The sequence below is a fragment of the Anomalospiza imberbis genome (assembly GCF_031753505.1).
Source record: "Anomalospiza imberbis isolate Cuckoo-Finch-1a 21T00152 chromosome W unlocalized genomic scaffold, ASM3175350v1 scaffold_91, whole genome shotgun sequence".
NCBI classification, from domain to species: Eukaryota; Metazoa; Chordata; class Aves; order Passeriformes; family Viduidae; genus Anomalospiza; species Anomalospiza imberbis.
In genome coordinates this window covers 50010-64223 of record NW_027099347.1, presented here as the reverse complement: position 1 = coordinate 64223, position 14214 = coordinate 50010, and positions in this window count along the sequence as shown.

The following is a 14214-nucleotide window of genomic DNA, read 5'->3' as shown; positions in this document are numbered from 1 at the left end:
CTGGAGAAGGCTCCTTCTACAGCTCCTCAGCACCTGGTAATCCCATGTCTTTATTTGTGTGACTGTCTTGTCAGGGCAGGGAGAGGGAGAGAGGAGCCTCCTTCGGGCAGGGAGAGGAGGCAGAGACACCAAAAGCAGGAGTCCCAAAGGTATCTGGGCAGATCTGGATCCAATGGCTGCAGTAGGTGTGCCATTCCTAAATCCAGTTTGGGAGAGTCACGGCCATATTGCTGTGTAAGCTCTGAGGTATCTGCTGGTGGGAGATGCTCAGGTTCATCCTGTTTGCATCCCCAGTTCCTGCAGAGCCGGTGTTAAACAGCGCCAGGGGATGCTCCTGGCACTGACCCTGTGTAAGAGGCCGTCTGAAGCCCCCACGATTGCCATGAGGAGAAACCCCTTCCCCCACTACAGTTCCAGCTTGGAGAGAGCAGCAGTGCAGGTGCAGCTGCTGTACCGTTACGTTAGCTGTTCCGAACATGGCCTGGCAAGGAGTTGGCAAGAACTTGGCAAGGAATCAGCAAGGACCTGGCATGGACCCAGCAAGGAACGGCCTACTGCATATTTGCCCACTCTCCTCCTGAAGCCGAATGAACTTTTGGGGTGACTCCCGTGGTCCTTCATTGAAGAGCCCTCATCTGCCTTGTTACCACCGTGACAGACAAAGATTGAGAACCCTCCTCCCAAGGACTGAGACTGAGACCCCTACTACAGGGAGGGGGGGGAAATGGTGGTCTGACCACTAATGACATGACCTGTTCTTCAGTAATTTCAATGGACTTATTCTTCATTGTGTTCGCCTTGCTTTGGTGGTTTCAGTGGACTCACCTGTTCCCCCACAGCAATCACAATGGACTCTCATTGTCCTGCATGTTCCCCCCTCTTTCCTCTGTGGACTATAACTGAACCCCTGAGTTGACCAGAACTCAGGAGACACCCGACACGACAAGACAGATCCCCATCGTCCGGACCACTGAGGATCTCGCCTGTGTTGGTAGCTATTCCCATCCCCCTCTTCTCTCTCTCTCTCTCTCTATTCTTTTATCTCCTTTCTGATCCCTACTATCGCATTTACTGTTTTGGTCCCTAATAAAGGTGCATTTGTTATGATTCACTGATAGTCCCTTGTTGTTTGCCTTTTTGCACTTTTGGGATTGGTGAAAAGAACCATCACAACACCTCGCAACAAGCGGATCGTGACACCCTGGCATGGCTCAGGGTTCAGGTTTCCTCCATCAATCCCACTTCAGAGCTTCACTCTGGTGGGAAGGTTTTAGTGGGTCAGGAGCAGCACAATCTAGAGAATTGGAGATTGGTTTTATGTTGGTAATTCTGGGAATGGGTTTCTCTGGCAGGATGCTGGACACCAGAGATTTTTACCCTCTTTCTCAGAAGAGTTTGGGTTTCTCGTGTTAGTACTGTTCCACAGCTTCCACCATCCCTACTCCTTTCATTGACACTTCCCCAGCTTCCCAGTGTCCTTTCTGAGGGGGAAGAAAGGAACATCGATGGTGGCACCACTTGGCTGCCTCGGACTCCAGCTGCTCCTGGAGTTCCAGCATGTCCGGCACAGCTGCTCTCAGTGGGGCTGGGACTTGGTTCAGGCCCCCACAGTCCCTGCCAGTGGCCACTCCCCACTGAGCTCACGCTCTGGCCACGTGGGGCTGCTGAAGGGTCAGCGGGTCTGGCTGAGCACTCCCAGCTCTGCAGTTCCTGACTCACCCCAGGGATGGGGTCCTGCAGTCCCGGTCTGTGCCGTGTTGCCAACGGGGCCCTGTTTTGGGGTGGCCATTGGTACCTGGTGTTCCTCCACCCTCAGCAGCCCCACAGCAGAAGGGTCCTCTGGGAGCCCCGACAAGGGATTCAGCCGTGGAATTCTCTCTGTCTCCACAGCAGCTCTCCCAAAAGTCCTTTGGGCTCCCTGGAATACTGTCTCCTGAGGTGATCCATGCCAGGGAGTCCCAAGGCCTCTGGGCCAGTCCCAGTGGGGTGTTTTTGCCATTCCCAGTCGTGGTCACTTCAGCTTCTGATGTGCTTAGGCCTGAGTGGCAGGCCTCAGCCAGAGCTGGCTTACAGGATGAACCCTGGGCATTATGTGACTAACACCATCAGTTTTAGTTAGCTAAAAATGGATGACCCAGATGCTTATTCCAGCTGTTTAACATCAAACTGGCTGCTTTAAAAACTGTCACAAAATCTTGTGCAGTTACCTGCAAGAAATGTATCATTTTAAGAAATGTTCCCAACTGACATGACTGGAGGCTTGTAAGATATTTTACGGGAAACCCTCCAAGCCAGGGACTGGGCTTTGGCCAAGCCCTGGGCTCTCCTGGTCAGCAAAAGTGCCATGAGACCCAGGTGTTTATGTGCTAAAAATATCATGAAGTCACTTTGACTTGCTGATTTGTGCCTATAAATGCTGGACCCACTTTTGGAGCAAATTCGGAGACCTCACCTACGGGTAGATGCAACATGTTTGATTTTCCCAGTTGCTTGGAAGGGTTCTCCAGGTCCTCACTGTGAAAAGGGACTCCCCAGCGACTGCAGACTCTGGATGATGGTAAAGTATTTAGGCAATTGGGGACGTATCTTCTCAATCCCTGTTCTTTCTCTCCTGTAATGATGGTTAGGTGCATTACCTTGCTTCTTTTTGCTTGTTGCTAAAGCCAAGCACATAGTTTTATTGAATGTATAATTTTACTTTTGTGTTGCCTTAACACTCACAGTAAAATAAGACTATTCCTTCCATCAGTTTCTGTGTTCTTTAAATCACCCCTGTCAGCTGGCAGAACAGGTATCGGAACCTGATGAAAGCCAGGCTCTGCTGTGATCTAGCTGGGCCCATGGAATGCAGATGGCCATTGTGAGTCCATGGAACCCATGGAGGCAAGGCTCAGATGTGAAAAAGGCGTGCACCATGGAACCCAAGAGACCCTCATGGAACCAGGGCTGCAGTGTGTCACAGAAGGAGGGACCTCATGGCAGCCAGGAGAGCATTGTGAGGCTGTGGAACAATGTGGCACCAAGGTTCCACTGTGACTTGACAGAACCCCGTGGATGTGAATGGCCCCAAACCAGGCCAAGAGACACTTCCGAGACCAAGTCCAAGGAGCGGGGATTTGCTTTATTCAGTGTGCCGGGTGTGTGGGGATATCTCCTCCTAACACACTCTCAGGCACACAGCAGATTACAATATCTGGTTATACTTTATGCATATTCATGGTTTCCCTAGAAAAGGTGTGGTTATGCAAAGTATTTCTCAGTACTCATTATAATCATTAGCATACGCAAGGCGCAGGCATAGTGCACACTGGAGGTGGCACTGAGGAAGGCTCCGCGTCTTCCTCCATGGTCCCCTGATGAAGGCTGGACGTCTTCATCGCCATGCCCTTTTCACCTTTCTCCTCTAGGCATGTGCAGTCTCTTGTTGGCTGTTTGAGCAATTTCCTCACTGGTTTTAGCAAGCTCTGCCCTTCATTTCTGCAAGTTTTGTTCCCTGTTTCTTGCCAAGTTTCATCCTGTGTCTTTAGCATGTGGTTAATTTTTGCTAGCTTCCATATTGGGTACAATTTATCTTATTCTTGCCTAAGTATGGCTAGACACAGTGCTTTTAACCCTTTCACAGCCAAGGGCTGCAGAGCCACTCCTGGACACTGGGAATTCCTGCAGGTGCACCCAGCTTTGCAGACCATGAGGCTCCAACCTTGCTGTGAGAGGGCCCAGCTTTTACAGTGTTAAACAAACAAGCTGACATCACTGCTAGTGGGAACTTCTGGTTTCATGCTCCTGTTTGGCTTCTCCCAAAACCTGGCCAGGGCTCAAGGAGGAACCACGGGAGGTGACTTTAACCTTACAGCCCAAAGCAAAGCCAGATGGGGCCTTGTCCGGTTTTTAAATACAGAAAAGTAAATCCATGTTTCACCAATGAACACATACAGAGATCATATTGCTAATAATGCTTTGTTAATGAGTGCATACAAATATAAGATTTGGTGGGAAGGTTCATCTAGAGCTCAGCTTTGGCTCAGAGCCTGTTGTTCAGGCCTCAGTCAGGGCCTGATGTTCAGGCCTTGGAACTTCAATCAGTGCTTTGGCCTACAGATGAACTACAACCTTCAAAACAATTCTTTTGATAATAGAACCTTAGATTTAGTTACTAGGCACAAAGGCATCTGTAGAGCAATTTCTGAGAGAAAGGGGTCATGATCTGGATGTGCGTGATTTATATGTTTAGAGTTAAGGTTGAGCTACCCCAGCCTAGGCCTCAGATGTGGGCCTCGGAGGCCTGAAAGCCTGTGGCGCAGTTAAGAATAAGTTTGTGGCGCAGTCAGAAATTATGTTAAGGTATATCCGAATGTACTGAGCTATCTAGGTGTGAATTAGTATAGGTCTGCAGTGTGAAACTTTAGCCACCTTAAGACAGGAACAAACAATGTTTGCTTGCCAATTAGAGTGTGCTCATGATTGTAAACTATCTGGAAGTGTATAAAAACTACTGTCTGTAAACAATAAAGGGAGAACGTCAGATTAACCATATTGGTTTGGATCTGCATTTGTTCCTGTCCAGATCACCCTTTAATTATCAGTCCCTGCTTTAGGCATCAGCTTCTGTTCTTCAATTTAGTGCTGTTCAAGTTCATTACTCAGAGCTATAATTCACATTCCTTTTAAAACAGGCCTAATTAGTTGTTATTCTCTATGTTCTTTTTCAAATCCCACTTTTTCTTGACTGTGTCTCTTTTTAGACAAGTCTCAGTACTCCATTTCCAGCACAAAGTCTCACAACAACTCTAACATGGACACACAACAAGTGCTCACACTGCAATGATGACAGTGACTGCCACAAATGCATTTCACAGCAGCCTCCAATTTAGAAGCTAATCCCACCATGAAGAATTTTCTTCTTTCTGCCTCTCTCCTCCTGATCTTTCTATTGAGGTGATTCTTGATTGTTGGACTTCAAACCCAGCACTGATAGACATTCCTGCAACATTCCTGTCCTAGAATAGCCCAGGTTCCTTCTTGGCCAGCAAGTAGATAATCCAAGGCCATGCAGTTCTGTAGAGCCTCATTCGTGTTTGTTGGAGCTCACAGGAGGTGCTATTGGATATTTTCACAGTATCATTTCCTACTTCTTCTAATAATCGATTTAGCTAATTTACGTAAATTGGGAGCAGCTGTGCACAGCCAGGGGGTTTCCATTTCCCCAGGAGGCCATTGTTAAGGGCATGGAGCATATCTGGGAGATGGCTTCTCCATGGGGACAGGTTCCCATCTCCTCATTTTTTCAACTGCTCTTTTAACAACCCTTTCATCCATTCAACCAATCCTGCAGCTTGTGGATTGTCTGGGATATGAAAAACCCAGCAGTCTTACTCACTTTATTTCTCACAGTAATAGAAAAAGCATTCTGCATCACAATATCAGCAAATCCTATAAAAATAGCCAATTTCATCCCTTCCTCCTTTATTCATTATACACAAATCACAAAGTTTACCACTGATATTTGGGTCTTGGCCAGTTCTTTTCTGTAGGGTATTTAGTGTTACAGTGAGCAGCCAAAACTGAAATATTAGCATTGTCAGCCTTATTTCACATTATCAAATTTTAGTTATATATAAAAAATATATGTTAATGTTGAATTTTTATATAACTACTGTTATTAATAATAATAACATTGTAGTTACCTTGCACAAATGAACCTGAGCTCAAGATTGAAACCTTCCTCTGTCCCTCCATGTGGGAGCATTCCAAAACCAATTCTTCCTTCTGTTGGTGCTGTTTCAAATGTGCTGTTAACAAAATTCACCCTTGTCTTCCCAAACCCACAATTCTTTTCCTTTTCCCATATGTAATTTTTGGATGAATTTTAAGACATCCAGGGGTTCAGTCTCTTTTAACCAACTGCCCCACTGCTCACATGGTGCTCCCACCTCAGCCCACTCCAGAGCCAGGGAACTCCAGGGAAGAGCTTCCCATCTGGGAATTTCTGATGGGACTGTTTCCTCACATTTATGTTTAAAAAGTGACATTTTGTTGTGATCTGGCCAGACTGTGCCAGTTTTGTTTTACCAGTGGGCAGGGTCAGCACCAAAGACACAGACACCAACTGAAGGACTCAGTGTCATTGACTGTAGCTCAAAGCAGCAAATAATCACAAAAGGAGCAGCTCAGCAATGCACCCAACCATCACCACCAAAGATTGCAGCAGTGATTAAGAAAGATCCAGCACCAGTTACCCTCAGGCTTCACCATGCCCCAGATCCACACAGCAGCTGGGGGAAGCTGTCACAGCCAAGGGCTGCAGAGCCACTCCTGGACACTGGGAATTCTTGCAGGTGCCTCCAGCCACAGGTGAGGCTCCAACCTCACTGTGAGAGGGCCCAGCTCTGATAATGCTGAATGAACAAACTGACAGCACTTCTGGTGCAGGAACATCTGGTTTCATCCTCCTCTTGGGTTCCTCCCAAAGCCTGGCCAGGGCCCAAGGAGAAACCAAGGGAGGTGACTTTGACCATTCAGCCCCAAACAAGGCCAGATGTCAGATTTCATGGCCTTGTCTGGCTTCTAAACACAGAAAGGTCAATCCATGTTTCACGAATGAGTGGATACATCTATCACAGTGCTAATGACCACGCATATTTCATTAATGAGCAGATACAAAGATAACCTTTGGTTGGAAGGTTCAGCCAGAGGCCACCTTTGGCTCAGGGCCTGCTGTTCAGGCCTCACTCAGGGCTGTTGTCTAGGCCTTGGTATTTCAGGGATGTGGTTTAGTGCTGGGCTAGACACTGCTGAGTGATGGCTGGACTGAATGAGCTCAGAGGTGCTGTGCCCTCTGTTCCCCCAGGGCTTGGTAGCTGCTGCCTAGGACTGTGGGACTGGCACAGATCCAGTGGTCGAGACCCTCCTTTCTCTGCCCTTGGAGCTGCCTGGGCACAGCAGTCTTTTCCATCTGGAAGCTCCACATGGACAGGGAGTCCCCAGCTCCGTTCCTTGCACAACCTCCAGGAGGCCAGGACTGCCATCTCAAGTCCCTGCTGGCACTGGGGGCTCCCAGGTGGGCACAAGTGGGGCAACAGAGCCAACAGGGAGCCTGCGAGTCTCTTCCAGCCCTGTCTGCTCAGAGTTTGGGCCTTGGAGCCTCAGGTGGCCAAAGGCAGCTGCTGCTGGTCCCTCTGTGTGCCCGTGTTCAGCAGTGCTGCTCCATCAGTCTGTGCCCAGCAATGGGGAAAAGCCTCAGCCCTGCAGGGCCAGGAGCTGCCAGGCTCTGCCTGAGCAGCTCAGCCAGCAGGAAGGGAGCTGCTGCACACAGGAACCGGGAGTAAAGGATACTCCTTTTATAGAACATGTTTCCTATTTAAAGAAAAAAAAAAGGAAAAAGTAATAAAAAACTATATAAAATGTGAAAGATAAAAACAAAACCCATGTGTGTAGTGAAAAACTTTTCTAGCTTAGGATTAAGGGGTAACTGATCTTTTGATAAAGAGAACTCAGTTATTTACTTTGTGAATGTGCTGATGGCATGGATCCATCTTACTGGCCTCAGCAGCCTTTTTGAAAAGTTTTTGGGGTTTGTTTCCAACACTGTTATTTTAAATTGTGGTTGAAGCAATAGGAAATTGCTTTGTGCCCTGCCAGCTCCAAGCACGACTGGGAATCTAAACTCTGTCCAACTCCAAACCCTTCAGAAGATACCTTTCCTTCTCACCCTGTGAATGAGCTGCACATTCCCTTTGAAACTGTCAGGGGTTTCTTAAAGACACAAAGTCCCACTTACAGGTTTTTGCTCTGGTTTGGAAGTGGGAAGGGCAATTGCTCATCCATCAGCTCCAGACTGCACTGCCTCAGGAACACGGCCCACTCGCCAGGTTTGGCCCACTCGTGGCACTTCTGGAGGAGGAAGAAAGTGCAATTGCACAATTCCAGCCAAAAAGGAATGAAGAGTGGGACAGACAAACCATCCTGTGGAGATCCAGGTGTTCTGCTGGGACTGTGGAGAGTTTGCGTCCTTGCCAATTGGATGTGTGTCCCCAAGTGCAATCTCTTGGCCTGCAGGAGAGTCTCACTCACCTGCCAAAGCAGAAAGCTCCGGCGCTGTGCTCGGAACCGGCTCGTCTGATGCAAAGCTGTCAGAGCAATCTGAGGGCAGAGCCAGCCCAGCTGTGCCCAGGGCTGAGCGCAGAAGAGCCCTGGCAGAGCCCAGAGCAGCCTCAGCACCCGCAGAGCCCGGCTGCAAGGAGAGAAACCAGAAACCGCCCATCAGCTGAAGGCTCCTGTCCCCTTGTCCCAGCCGCCCGCGGTGCCCAGGCCATGATGGCCATGCCCAGAGCTGTGCCCAGAGCTGTGTCCAGAGCTGCCCATCACTGCTGCCTTTGGCAGCAGAGCAGGAGGGCAGGACGTGCCCAGCCTGCAGCCGGCCACAGCACATCCAGCCCTCAGCAAATGCCCAGAGCCAAAAAGCAGCTGGGCAGCCGACTGAAGAATTCCTTGCATCCACCCCAGCAAAAGGGGGAACCTTTGGTGCCCAGCCAGGCTGTGCCATGCCCAGATCTGGGAGCATCCCCCTGCCTGTGGACTCACCTGCAAATTGGGTGTGGAGTGTGTCTTTGGGGAAGCTGCCAGAATCCAAGCCCATAACCTTCAGCTGGCCGGGTCGAGGAAGAGATTGTCATCCTTGAGGTTGTCCTTGGTGTCTCCAGCAGCAGTCCCACCTGGTACAGCTTCTCCAGGGGCTCCTTCTCCTTCCCTGGGGCCAGACCAGGCTGTCAGGGTTCTGCCCAGGGCCCCAGCTGTCAGTGAACCAGATAAGCAAAACCAGGGGGATGGTGGCCAGCAGTGCTTGCCACATCAGGTCTCCAGCTCAGCTCCAGCCCAAGAGCTGCGTGTTCCCTTCTGCTGACCCCTGCTCAGAGCTACAGGCAAGACAAAACCAGTCTGGTTGGCTTTGCCACTGATTGCCAAGAGATGTGTGGAGCTGTTACCTGCCAGGCTCCTGGATCCAACTGTGCACGTGGATCCCTCCCATCTTCTAGGGCAGAGGAACACCCTGCACCCAAGGATCACGGAAAAGCTCTTCTAATGATGGCCTGTACAAGGGCTGCATGGACAAACACCTCTTAATGACATCCTGGCACTCTGGAGAGAGAAACCAGAAATCACCAGTCAGTTGGTGAAGTTTCCCCCCTGTTCCCATGCCCAGGCCATGCTGGGTGTGCCCAGAGCTGGGCCTAAACTTCCCCATGGATTCTCTGTTTGGAGGAGAGCAGGAGAGCAGGACGTGTCACCTCTTCAGCAGCTGCCAGAGCAGGATGCCCACGAGCTGCTGCTGTCTCCCAGCACTGGTATTCCCCGTGCCCAGAGATGAGGATCCACCTTGAGAGAGCTGTTGTGGGAACAAGATCCGCCCCCAGACGATCTCCTGGCCCCTCCTGAATGGATGCTTCCCAAAGAACAGGTGGTACAGCAGGAGGCCCAGGAACCAAATTGTCGCTGCCTCGCAGTGGTAGCGTTGGTGGTGGATCCACTCTGGTGGGCTGTAGGACAGGGTTCCTGTGGAACACAGATGGAGTTCAGCAGGGGGATGCTGCTGCTCCCAGAGCCTGGCCTCAGCACCCCTGGGCATGTGGGGGCTGCCTCAGTGGCACACAGGGTGACTGCTGCCCTCTCGCCAGGACCTGGGACTTGTGTACAAACTCGGGGTTGGAAAAGAAGCCACTGGTGCTGGAAACCCTGGAAAGGCCCAATGATGACACACAAAAGAAAAACTCACCCAGTGGTGGAGAAACCCACTCTACTCCCTGCCTGCACGGCCCCCCAAAAATATTAATAAGCCAAGGCAAACAATGGGAGTGTTGCATCCTGGGTTTGGGTTCAAATTATGGGTTTTTTCTTTGTTAGTTTTCCGGTTCTGTGTACCCTCGTGCATCTCCCGGGTTTTCCCCTACTCCTGCGGTTTCCGTGCCCTTCTCCCCGTTCTCACAGTCCCACTCGCCCCAAAGCCCCGTGTCAGCCTCTGCCGTGTTCCCACTGGACGCTGTAATACATGTCATCACCACGATGTCTGTATCCATTGGGCGGGAGGACTCCCCGTCTGCCCTGTCCCACCCATATATCATCCCACTCCGCGGCATGCTCGAGGCCATTTGCGTCCGCACGAAGTTGGGAGCGGGCTGCTCTCACTGTAGAGCAGGACGGTAACGAGAAGACTCCAAGTTAGAAGGCAGAGAGAATGAATTCTGATTTATTTCAAATGCATGCTCTATTTATAGGGAACATCATGTAGACTAATTTCATTGGTCTTAGAGTAAAAACATCTCACACTATTGGTGTGCAGTGAATGACGCACAGTGGCAGAACATATCTATAAACAATGTGAACAAGATAGATTAGAGAATTATTTACATTCTTTCCCAACTGTCTCCCAGGCACTCGCCTGGTTAGAAAACCTTCTCTTTTTCTCTCTGATTGAACTGAGAATATCCATAGGCTGCAGCTTTCCACCGCAGCTCTCGCAGCCAATAAAGCATCTAGCGGCCACGCGGACGGATTTGGCCGAATTTCCTGCCTCTTTGTTTTTTCCGTCGCGCCGACAGCGAAGTGCACCCAGCAGCCCACCCCGGAGCGCGGCAGCAATAGCGCCTGGGAATTGCGGCGAGCCCCGACCCCGACAAAAAGCTGAGACGCCCAAGCTGGGCACTCGCGAGCTGACCGGGGCCGAGAAAAGTAACGTGAAGCCATGAGTGGTGCCCAACATTAGGGCCACGGCCAGCACAAAGCTGTGGAGCAGGCAGAGGGTCACCACAGAGCACCCGGGAGCCGCGCAGAAAGAGTGCCGCCGTTGCGAAGCCGCGCCGCCAACCGCAGGGTCACAGTCTAAGACGGAAAAGTGCTCCGTGCCACACCGAAAACAGGAGCAAGAGTCCCCCCGAAGTAAGTCAGTGACGTCTCTGCCACCCACCGGAAAACGCGCTATGTTTTCCCGCGTGGGACTGGAAACACAACCATTCACGGCTACGGAAAGCCAAAGAACGGACGCTTCCCGGGAAATAAGACCCTGGTAGCAGCTTTTATTTGCGAAGATTTTGGTTTGGTGAGTGATTAGCAGCGGGGGGTACCTGGCTAATACTTCACATGGGTGGGCTGTGCCGCATTTCCGAGGGTATGGATCACGCGCGTGGCGTGTGCGGCGGGCTGCCGGGGTCTTTCACATTTTTTGCCTTTTTTTTTCACTTTTTCTGCACCAGGGGTGAAGTTGGTGGGTAGAAATAGCATGGGAATCATGCTATCTACCCAACAAAGGGAATTCTATACCCAAATTAAGGGGATTTTATCGGTAAAACGTCCCTACCCCAAAAATTCAGTCAAACAGTTTGTACGATGGCTCTGCTTTTCCTTTCCACGTGTGACTGCGGAGGATGCTCACAGAACAGAGTTCTGGGAGCAAGTCAGAACCAGGTTAGCAGAGGGAATCGACAGGGATCCCTCCATGAAAGACTGCTTCCCCAAGCTCCATCTGTTGATATCGGAGGTTGTAAAAACAGAGTCCGCACGGGACGCGAGCCGGGAAGGGAAAGAGCCATCGGGCAAAGCTGTTGTTTCCCCTAAACCCATTTCCCCATCCTCTCCTACCCCTCTTTCCCCTAACCCAGGTAGGCAGAGGAGCGTACTCCGCCTCTCTGAGGCGCAGGGCAGCTCCACAGATGTGGACCGTGCTCCTGGCTCCCCCGAGCCGCCCCGGCATCCCTGCCTTAGCAGAATTAGCTACTCCGCTGAGGAACCTACCCCAAACCCCTTCTCCAATCCCTTTTTCCCAGTCAGAAATCCCAGTTCTGGCGCTACCCCACACAGTTCTGCTCCCCTGAACGCTTTTCTTTGTTCTCCTGAGGAGGCCGCAGCCACGTGGTCGAGGTCCTTGTCTCCCCAAGATGGAGGACGGCCACGTGGAGGGGTTTCTTCTTCCCATAATCCCTTTGTCTCCTTTGTTCCCTGTATCCCCACCTTTGACCCCACCCCCTCCTGCTTCCCTGTGGGCGTGGGCACCACCCACTCCAGGCATCGGGTTTCCACCCCTCCCCCTGTTCCCCCTCGGGTGGGCATTCCCTTCTTCCATGTCTTGCCTGCCGCAACGTCAGCCCCACCCTCCCCCAACAGGGAGGGCTCTGTCACCTCCGCCCTGCTGTCCCAGGGAGAAGATTCTCCCCACCCTGTACACCCTGTCCCTCGTACCCCGCCCCCAAGTCCTCCCGCTCCTTGGATACCCGGGGTGGGGGGGGGGGGGAGGGGGGAGGGGACGGGGCCCAATCTACGATGTCGAGCAGTCGCTCCGCACTCCAGCCTCCTACACCAGGGGAGGGGAAAACTCTACGTGGACACCCCTTCCCTATGAATCCATAAAAGAGGTTTGCAAAACATCACGTGATTTTGGACAAAAAAGCCCCCTTTTTAAAAGCATTTTAAAAGTGACTTTAACGTCTAGAACCATAGAGCCAGCAGACCTTAAGTGTCTGTTTAGCTGCCTGCTTCTCCCATCAGAATACAGCCTGTGGGAGAGGAGGTGGAAGAAACTGGCGGCCGACCTGCTTCCCGAAATCCGAGAAGGGCCTTACAGCCTGGATTTCGTGGAAGAACCAATCACTTTGGACCATTTTGTGGGTGAAGGAGAATGGAGTGAAGGGCAACTTCAAGCTCGGGGAATTCCAATGGCCGTGCTGGACATGTCCAGGGGTGCAGCAGAGCGTGCGTTCCTGGGCATGCCCACCAACGACCCGATGATTCCCTATACAGCAATTAAACAAGGTGTTGCAGAGCCTTTTGTAGATTTCGAAGACCGGGTCCGGGCAGCAGTCAAGAGACAAGTGGAGAGACCTGAACACCGAGACGAACTAGTCCTAGAAGTGGTGCACATGAATGCCAACACCATGTGCAAAAGGATCATCCTGTCACTGCCGGCCTTGCCAGCACCGACCCTCGACCAGATCATTGAGGAGTGCACCCTGAAATCGCACCTGATGGAGGAGGAGGCCCCAAAGAGACCTAAAGACAAGCTGGTCGCATCTGCTGCTGCTCCTCCAAGGAACTCAGCTCCGAAGTGACTTCCATCCACACGCCGGTGCTTCCACGGCCATCAGGAGGGACATTTTCAGGATCGCTGCCCACTTCTAAGGACTATACCGCCCAGGGCTGCGGGAGGAGGGAAGGGGGACGGGAACCCCACAATTCCAAAAAACTAGGAAAGGAACGCGCACTTGCCTCGCGTGCTGATAAAAATGAGGCAAGTCATGGTGCCGTGAGAGGAGCGGCGATACACCATCTAGTCCCATCTGTAAGTGGCTGCCTCTCAACTACTGACATCAGGGAGCCTTATCTGCTCCGACTCACCAATTCTGTCCACTTCCTTTCCCAGGACTGGCATTTCTTCATAGCAGATGCAGAGCTTCTATCACACATCTGCCACTGTGAGACCAAGAGGAAGGAGGACCTTCTGAACTGCAGGTACCTCGTGGTCGGAGACACAAAAAGCACCCCACTGGAGATAGAAGTCCCTCCGGTAATTTCCACCCTTAATGCGAGGTTTTCTATCTCGTGGCACGCTGTGTCCACCCACCCCTCTTCCTGCCTAAAGGCCAAGTTATTGCACAGGCAATTCCTATTCCTCGTGCTCTGTGTAATGACCTGGAACTCTCAGTCTTTTATGCTGGGAAGTTGGGAGAGGAAAAACCCCTCATATGGTGTAAACTCAAATGTGAGGGGCATTCTGCATACCTTCAGGGGATGCTGGACACAGGGGCAGACGTGATGGTCATCCCACCACACAAGTGGCCGTCACACTGGGAGCTGCAAAGCGTGGCCACGCCAGTCTTAGGACTAGGCGGGCCCCAGCCAGCAAAGCAATCAAAAAATATTATCCAAATTAAGGGTCCGAAGGGACTGCTAGCCTCAGTACGCCCGTTTGTGATCGACTGTAAATTTACACTATGGGGGAGAGACGCCATGTCCCAGTGGGGAGCCAAATTGGAATTTCCGGCCCCCCAGCATTTTTAGTTGCGGCCACTGAGGAGCGCCCCACACAGAAATTAACATGGCTCACAGATAAGCCTGTCTGGGTGGAGCAGTGGCCGCTAAGTAAACAAAAACTACAGGCGCTCACAAAACTGGTGGAGGAGGAATTGGCAAAGGGACATATAGTCGAAACCAACAGCCCCTGGAACTCTCCAG